Raw genomic sequence first — 9,977 nt, 5'->3', positions numbered from 1 at the left:
CAAGGACCTTATCCAAAAGAAGTACAGACCAATATCCCTGATGAACATGGATGCCAAAATATTCAACAAGATCCTACCCAATAGGATCCAACAGTACATTAAAAGGATTATTCACCAGGACCAAGTGGGATTTATTCCTGGGCTGCAAGGGTGGTTCAACATTTGCAAATAAATCAACGTGATAGATCACATTAACAAAAGAAGAGACAAGAACCATATGATCTTCGCAATTGATGCAGAGAAAAATTTGACAAAATACAGCATCCTTCCCTGATTAAAACTCTTCAAAGTATAGGGACAGAGGGAAGATACTTCAATATTGTAAAAGTCATCTATGAAAAGGCCACAGTGAATATCATTCTCAATAGGGAAAAACTGAGAACTTTTCCCTTAAGGTCAGGAACATGACAAGGATGCCCATTCTCACCATTACTGTTCAATATAGTACTAGAAGTCCTAGCATCAGCAATCAGACAACAAAAAGGAATAAAAGGCATTCAAACTGGCAAAGAAGAAGTCAAACTCTCACTCTTCAAAGATGACATGATACTTCATGTGGAAAACCCAAAGACTCCACCACCAAGTTATTAAAACTCATACAGAAACTGAGCAACATGGTAAGATATAAAATCAATGCACAGAAATCAGTTGTATTTCTATATACTAAGAATGTAACTGAAGAAAGAGAAATTAAAGAATTGATTCCATTTACAATAGCACCAAAAACCATAAGATACCTAGGAATAAACCTCACCAAAAAGGTAAAGGATCTATTCTCTAGAAACTACAGAACACTTATGAAAGAAATTGAGGAAGACACAAAGAGATGGAGAAACATTCCATGCTCATGGTTTGGAAGAATAAACATTGTTAAAATGTCTATGCTTCCTAGAGCAATCTACACTTTCAATGCCATCTATATTAAAATACCACTGGTATTTTTCACAGAGCTGGAACAAACAATCCTAAAATGTGTATGGAACCAGAAAAGACCCTGAATCACCAGCAGAATGTTGAAAAAGAAAACCAAAGCTGGGGGCATCACAATGCCTGACCTCAAGCTGTATTACAAACTGTGATCATCAAGACAGCATGTTATTGACACAAAAACAGACACATAGATCAATGGAACAGAATAGACCCCTGAAATGGACCCTCAACTCTATGGTCAACTAATCTTCAACAAATCAGAAAAAAATATCCAATGGATAAAAGACAATTTCTTCAGTAAATGGTGCTGGGAAAATTGGACAGTCACATGCAGAAGAATGAAACTGGACCATTCTCTTACACCATACACAAAAATAGACTAAAAATGGATGAAAGACCTCAATGTGTGGTGGGAATGCATCAAAATCCTAGAGGAGAACTTGGCAGTAACCTCTTCAACATTGGCCACAGAGACTTCTTTCAAGACACATCTCTAAAGGCAAGGGAAACAAGAACAAAAATGAACTTTTGGGACTTCATCAGGATAAAAATCTTCTGCACAGCAAGGGAAACAGTCATCAAAACCAAGAGGCAACCCACTGAATGGGAGAAAATATTTGCAAATGACACTACAGATAAAGCATTGGTATCCAAGATCTCTAAAGAACTTCTCAAACTCAATACCCAAAACACAAATAATCCAGTCAAGAAATGGGCAGAAGACATGAACAGACACTTCTCCATAGAAGACATAAAAATGGCTAACAGACACATGAAAAAATGTTCAACATCATTAGCCATCAGGGAAATACAAATCAAAACGACAATGAGGAGGGGGAGGAGCAAGATGACGGAGGAGTAGGAGATCTAAATTTTGTCTGGTCCCAGGAATTCAGCTAGATACGGATTAAACCATTCTGAACACCTATGGACTCAACAGGAGATCAAAGAAAAGAATAGCAGCAACTCTCTGAACAGAAAAGCGACCACTTTCTGGGGTAGGACGTGCGGAGAAGTGAATCCGGGTGATATTTGGGAAGATAGACGGCAGAGGAGGGGGCCTCCGTCAGCCGCTACCCGCAAGTGACAGAGCAGCAGAGCAAAAAATCGGAACTTTTAGAAGTCGGCTCCACTGAGGGACGTCGCTCCAGTGGCTAAGTGGGGGGTGGAACACTTGCTGGGACAGTGTGCTCTCAGGACCCTCAGGGTCACAAGAAGACTGGGGGTGCTTGAGTGTGGCAGAGCTCCCAGGTATCAGAGCGAGGAAGCTGGCTGCAGAGATGAAGCCAAGGAGCAGGCTCTCAGCTCGGGGTTGCCATAAACCGTGATCCGCAGCACAGTCGGGCCCCTGCTCCACCAGCAGGGACCCAAAAAGCGGCAGATCCAGGGAGACTCCCCTTCCTCCCCTGGGAGGAGTGGCGCAGGAGCACACCTCAGGGATCTGCTGGGTTTGGAGACTCCACACGGGGTCATGTGCCAGATACAGAAACGCTCAGTCACAGGCCGGGTGAGCATGGAGTGCAGCCAGAGACCGGGGAGATGAGAGTGACTGACTGCTTTTCTCTGGGGGCTCACTGAGGAGAGGGGCCCCGAGTTCTCGGCTCCTCTGAGGTGGAGATTGGGAGGCCACCATTTTCACTCGTCCTCCAAAGCTATGCAGAAAGCTTGCAGGGAACAAAAGCTCCTTAGAGCAAACCCGAGCAGATTACTTAGCTCGACCGGGCAAGGGCGGGGCAATTCTGCCTCCTGCAAAGACATTTGGGAACCTCGGCAACAGCCCCCCACCCCCAGAAGATCAGCAAGAACAGCCAGCCAAGACCAAGTTTACCAATCAATGAGAATGGCAGAACTCCAGCGTTAGGAGAATGCAGCAAATAGAATTCATAGTTTTTTCCCCATGATTCTTTAGTCTTTCAAAGCTAATTTTTTTAACTCTCTTTTTCTTTTTTTCTTTTTTGAATTTTTCTTTTTCCCTTTTCAATGAACATCTTACCAATCCATTTTTTTAAAAATCTTTTTTTTTCATTTTTAGAGTCATATTCTATCCCTTCATAGTAATTAACCTTATTTTTGGTACATATATATAAGTTGTTCTCTCTTTAAAATTTTGGGATACACTTTCTTCTAACAGGCCAAAATATACCCTAAATCTCTAGTGTATAGCTTTGTTCTAGTCCCCTGCTTGATCACATTCTCTCCCTTTTTTTATTTTATTTTTTTTTTAATTTTATTATGTTATGTTAGTCACCATACAATACATAATTAGTTTTTGATGAGTGATCCACGATCCATTGTTTTCGTATAACACCCAGTGCTCCATGCAGTACATGCCCTCCTTAATACCCATCACTGGGCTAACCAATCCCCCCTCCCCCTTCCCCTCTAGAACCCTGTTTGTTTCTCAGGTCCATAGTCTCTCATGGTTCATCTCTCCCTCCAATTCCCCCTGCCCATTTTTCCCTTCCTTCTCCTAAGGTCCTCCATGTTATCCCTTATGTTCCACAAATAAGTGAAACTATATGATAATTGACTTTCTCTGCTTAACTTATTTCACTTAGCATATCTCCTCTAGTCCCATCCATGTTGATGTAAAAGTTGGGTATTCATCTTTTCTGATGGCTGAGTAATATTCCATTATATATATGGACCATATCTACTTTATCCATTCATCTGTTAAAGGGCATCTCGGCTCTTTCCACAGTTTGGCTATTGTGGACATTGCTGCTATGAACATTGGGGTGCATATGGCCCTTCTTTTCACTACATCTGTGTCTTTGGGGTAAATACCCAGTAGTGCAATTGCTGGGTCCTAGGGTAGCTCTATTTTTAACTTTTTGAGGAACCTCCACACTGTTTTCCAAAGTGGCTGTACCAACTTGCATTCCCACCACAGTGTAAGAGGGTTCCCCTTTCTCCACAACGTCTCCAACATTTGTTGTTTCTTTCCCTGTCCATTTTTGCCATTCTAACTGGTGTAAGGTGGTATCTCAGTGTGATTTTGATTTGGATTTCCCTGATGGCTAATGATGATGAACATTTTTTCATGTGTCTGTTAGCCATTTGTATGTCTTCTTCAGAGAAGTGTCTGTTCATCTCTTCTGCCCACTTTTTGACTTGATTATTTGTTTTTTGGGTGTTGAGCTTGAGAAGTTCTTTATAGATCTTGGATACCAGCCCTTTATCTGTAGTGTCATTTGCAAATATCTTCTCCCATTCTGTGGGTTGCCTCTTTGTTTTGTTGACTGTTTCCTTTGCTGTGCAGAAGCTTTTTATCTTGACGAAGTCCCAAAAGTTCATTTTTGCTTTTGTTTCACTAGCTTTTGGAGATGTATCTTGAAAGAAGTTGCTGTGGCCGATGTCAAAGAGGTTACTGCCTATGTTCTCCTCTAGGATTTTGATGGATTCCTGTCTCACATTGAGGTCTTTCATCCACTTTGAGTTTATCTTTGTGAGTGGTGTTAGAGAATGGTCCAGTTTCATTCTTCTGCACGTGGCTGTCCAATTTTCCCAGCACCATTTATTGAAGAGACTGTCTTTTTTCCATTGCATGTTTTTTCCTGCTTTGTCAAAGATTATTTGACCATAGAGTTGAGGGTCCATATCTGGGTTCTCTATTCTGTTCCGTTGGTCTGTATGTCTGTTTTTGTGCCAGAACCATGCTGTCTTGGTGATCACAGCTTTGTAATATAGCTTAAAATCGGGCAACGTGATGCCCCCAGCTTTGTTTTTCTTTTTCAATATCTCCTTGGTGAATCGGGGTCTTTTTGGATTCCATAAAAATTTTAGGATTGTTTGTTCCAGCACTTTGAAAAATGTCACTGGAATTTTGATTGGGATGGCATTGAAGGTATAGATTGCTCTGGGTAGCATAGACATTTTAACAATGTGTATTCTTCCGATCCATGAGCATAGAATATTTTTCCATCTTTTTGTGTCTTCTTCAATTTCTTTCATGAGTGTTTTGTAGTTCCTAGAGTATAGATCCTTTACCTCTTTTTTTAGATTTATTTTGAGGTATCTTATGGTTTTGGTGCTATTGTAAATGGAATCGTTTCCCTAATTTCTCTTTCTACAGTTGCAATGTTAGTGTATAAGAAAGCAACTGATTTCTGTGCAGTGATTTTGTATCCTGCCACATTACTGAATTGCTGGATGGGTTCTAGTAATTTGGGGGTGGAGTCTTTTGGGTTTTCCACATAAAGTATCATGTCATCTGTGAAAAGAGAGAGTTTGACTTCTTCTTTGCCAATTTGAATACCTTTTATTTCTTTTTGTTGTCTGATTGCTGTTGCTAGGACTTCTAGTACTATGTTGAACAACAGTGGTGAGAGTGGGCACCCTTGACGTGTTCCTGATGTTAAGGGAAAGGCTCTCAGCTTTTCCCCATTGAGGATGATATTCACTGTGGGTTTTTCATAGATGGATTTTATGAGCTTGAGGAATGTTCCCTCTATCCCTATACTCTGGAGAGTTTTAATCAGGAAAGGATGTTGTATTTTGTCAAATGCTTTTTCTGCATCAATTGAGAGGACCCTATGGTTTTTCTCCCTCCTCTTATTAATGTGTTCTATCACACTGATGATTTGCGAATGTTGAACCACCCTTGCATCCCGGGGATAAATCCCACTTGGTCATGGTGGATGATCCTTTTAATGTATTGTTGGATCCTATTAGCTAGGATTTTGTTGAGGGTTTTGGAATCCATATTCATCAGGGATATCGGTCTGAAATTCTCCTTTTTGATGGGGTCTTTGCGTGGTTTGAGGATTAAGGTAATGCTGGCCTCATAGAATGAGTTTGGAAGTTTTCCTTCTGTCTCTATTTTTGGAAACAGCTTCAGTAGAATAGGTATTATTTCTTTTTTGAATGTTTGGTAGAATTCCCCAGGGAATCCATCAGGCCCTGGACTCTTGTTTTGGGGGAGGTTTTGGATCACTGCTTCAATCTCGTTACTGGTTATTGGACTGATGTGTTTTTGTTCTCATTGATTTATTATTATTAGAGAAACCCTTTCTGGATAAATAAATGAACTAAAATCCAGCCAAGTTGAAATAAAAAAGGCTATAAATGAGGTGCAATAAAAAATGGAGGCTGTAACTGTTAGGATATTGAGGCAGAAGGAGAATTAGTCATTCACACAATGCCTGGGGGGGTGGGAGGAATACGGCAGGAAGAGAGCGCTGATTCACACCTCCACTCAGCCTTGCCTGGCATCCTAACAATGCAGAATAAATGAGAGAGCAAACGTCCAGGGCCCTCATGTGCTGCCTCGCTCTTGGAGCAGGTGGCGCCTTCCCTGGAGACAGAAGTCACCGTTCCCTCAGGAACACCCCACCTGTGGCCCTGTGACTGGCGTAGCTCACAGCGTGGCTTGAGGAGATCTGTTATAGAACACTCATGTCCACAGTCACAGACTCCCCAGGACAGCAATGTAAATGACCCCCTCATGGCCTTTCCTTAGCTGGACCTGATATATCCTACTTAAAGGGTCTATCCAACAAGAAGATCTAACAATTGTAAATAACTATGCTCCTAACATGGGAGCAGCCAATTATGTAAGCAAATTAATAACAAAAGCAAAGAAACACATCAACAACAATACAGTAATAGTGGGGGACTTTAACACCCCCCTCACTGAAATGGACAGATCATCTAAGCAAAAGATCAATACGGAAATAAAGACTTCAAATGACACACTGGACCAAATGGACTTCACAGACATATTCAGAACATTCCATCCCAAAGCAACAGAATACACATTCTTCTCTAGTGCCCATGGAACATTCTCCAGAATAGATCACATCCTAGGTCATAAATCAGGTCTCAACCTGTACCAAAAGATTGGGACCATTCCCTGCTTATTTTCATACCACAATGCTTTGAAACTAGAAATTGATCACAAGAGGAAAGTCGGAAAGAACTCAAATACATGGAGGCTAAAGAGCATCCTACTAAAGAATGAATGGGTCAACCAGGAAATTAATGAAGAATTAAAAAAATACATGGAAACCAATGAAAATGAAAACACAACTGTTCAAAATCTTTGGGATGCAGCAAAGGCGGTCCTAAGAGGAAAGTATATAGCAATACAAGCCTTTCTCAAGAAACAAGAAAGGTCTCAAATACACAACCTAACCCTACATCTAAAGCAGCTGGAGAAAGAACAGCAAATAAAGCTTAAACCCAGCAGAAGAGAAATAATAAAGATCAGAGCAGAAATCAATGAAATAGAAACCAAAAGAACAGTAGAACAGGTCAACAAAACTAGGAGCTGGTTCTTTGAAAGAATTAACAAGATTGGTAAACCCCTGGCCAGACTTATCAAAAAGAAAAGAGAAAGGACCCAAATAAATAAAATCATGAATGAAAGAGGAGAGATCACAACCAACACCAAAGAAATACAAACAATTATAAGAACATACTATGAGCAACTCTATGCCAGCAAATTCGATAATCTGGAAGAAATGGATGCATTCCTAGAGATGCATCACCTACCAAAACTGAACCAGGAAGAAATAGAAAACCTGAACAGACCTATAACCACAAAGGAAATTGAGGCAGTAATCAAAAATCTCCCAACAAACAAAAGTCCAGGGCCAGATGACTTCCCAGGGGAATTCTACCAAACATTTAAAGAAGACTTAATACCTATTCTTCTGAAACTGTTCCAAAAAATAGAATTGAAGGGAAAACTTCCAAACTCGTTTTATGACGCCACCATTACCTTGATCCCCAAACCAAAGACCCCATCTAAAAGGAGAATTACAGACCAATATCTTGATGAACATGGATGCAAAAATTCTCACCAAAATACCAGCCAATAGGATCCAACAGTACATTAAAAGGATTATTCACCACGACCAAGTGGGATTTATCCCTGTGCTGCAAGGTTGGTTCAGCAACTGCAAATCAATGTGATACAATACATTAATAAAAGAAAGAACAAGAACCATATGATCCTCTCTATACATGCAGAAAAAGCATTTGACAAAGTACAGCATCCTTTCTTGATCAAAACTCTTCAGAGTATAGGGATAGAGGGTACATAACTCAGTATCATAAAAGCCATCTATGAAAAACCCACAGCAAATATCATTCTCAATAGGGAAAAACTGAGCGCTTTTCCCCTAAGGTCAGGAACACAGCAGGGATGTCCACTACCACCACTGCTATTCCACATAGTATTAGAAGTCCTAGCCACAGCAATCAGACAACAAAAAGAAATAAAAGGCATCCAAATCGGCAAAGAAAAAGTCAAACTCTCACTCTTTGCAGATGATATGACACTTTATGTGGAAAATCCAAAAGACTCCACCCCAAAACTGCTAGAACTCATAGACGAATTCAGTAAAGTGGTAGGATATAAAATCAATGCACAGAAGGCAGTGGCATTCTTATACACCAACAACAAGACAGAAGAAAGAGAAATTAAGAAGTCAATCCCATTTACAATTGCACCCAAAACCATAAGATACCTAGGAATAAATCTAACCAAAGAGGCAAAAATCTGTCCTCAGAAAACTATAAAATACTCATGAAAGAATTTGAGGAAGACAAAAACAAATGGAGAAACGTTCCATGCTCATAGATTGGAAAAACTAGTATTGTGAAGATGTCAATGCTACCTAGAGCAATCTACACATTCAATGCATTCCCTATCAAAATACCATCAACTTTTTTCAACGAAATGGAACAAATCATCCTAAAATTTGTATGGAACCAGAAAAGACCCCACATAGCCAGAGGAATGTTGAAAAAGAAAAGCAAAGCTGGTGGCATCACAATTCCGGACTTCCAGTTCTGTTACAAAGCTGTCATCATCAAGACAGTATGGTACTGGCACAAAAACAGACACATAGATCAATGGAACAGAATAGAGAGCCCAGAAATGGACCCTCAACTCTATCGTCAACTCATCTTTGACAAAGCAGGAATGAATGTCCCGTGGAAAAAAGATAGTCTCTTCAACAAATGGTGTTGGGCAAATTGGACAGCCACATGCAGAACAATGAAACTGGACCATTTCCTTACATCACACACAAAAATAGACTCGAAATGGTTGAAAGACCTCAATGTGAGACAGGAGTCCATCAAAATCCTAAAGGAGAACACAGGCAGCAAGCTCTTCGACCTCAGCCACAGCAACTTCTTCCTAGAAACATCGCCAAAGGCAAGGGAAGCAAGGGCAAAAATGAACTATTGGGACTTCATCAAGATAAAAAGCTTTTGCATAGTAAAAGAAACAGTCAACAAAACCAAAAGACAACCGACAGCATGGGAGAAGATATTTGCAAGTGACATATCAGAAAAAGGGCTAGTATCCAAAATCTATGAAGAACTTATCAAACTCAACATCCAAAGAACAAAGAATCCAATCAAGAAATGGGCAGAAGACATGAACAGACACTTCTCCAAAGAAGACATCCAAATGGCCAACAGACAGATGAAAAAGTGCTCAACATTGCTTGGCATCAGGGAAATGCAAATCAAACCTCAGTGAGATACCACCTCACACCAGTCAGAATGGCTAAAATTAACAAGTCAGGAAACGACAGATGTTGGTGGGGATGTGGAGAAAGGGGAACCCTCCTACACTGTTGGTGGGAATGCAAGCTGGTATAGCCACTCTGGAAAACAGTATGGAGGTTCCTCAAAAAGTTGAAAATAGAGCTACCCTATGACTCAGCAATTGCACTACTGGGTATTTACCCCAAAGATACAAATGTGGGGATCCGAAGGGGTACGTGCACCCCGATGTTTATAGCAGCAATGTCCACAATATCCAAACTATAGAAAGAGCCAAGATGTCCATCAACAGATGAATGGATAAAGAAGATGTGGTATCTATACACAATGGAATATTATTTAGCCATCAAAAGGAATGAAATCTTGCCATTTGCAATGACGTGGATGTAACTGGAGCGTATTATGCTGGGCGAAATAAGTCAATCAGGGAAAGACATGTATCATATGACCTCACTGATAGGAGGAATTCTTAATCTCAGGAAACAAACTCAGGGTTTTTGGAGTGGTGGGGGATGGGAGGT

The sequence above is a fragment of the Mirounga angustirostris genome, unplaced genomic scaffold, assembly GCF_029215605.1.
Source record: "Mirounga angustirostris isolate CCGP_5_RB_7025 unplaced genomic scaffold, mMirAng1.0.hap1 SCAF_1, whole genome shotgun sequence".
In the NCBI taxonomy this organism is placed as follows: domain Eukaryota; kingdom Metazoa; phylum Chordata; class Mammalia; order Carnivora; family Phocidae; genus Mirounga; species Mirounga angustirostris.
Note: the sequence above shows the minus strand (reverse complement) of the source record.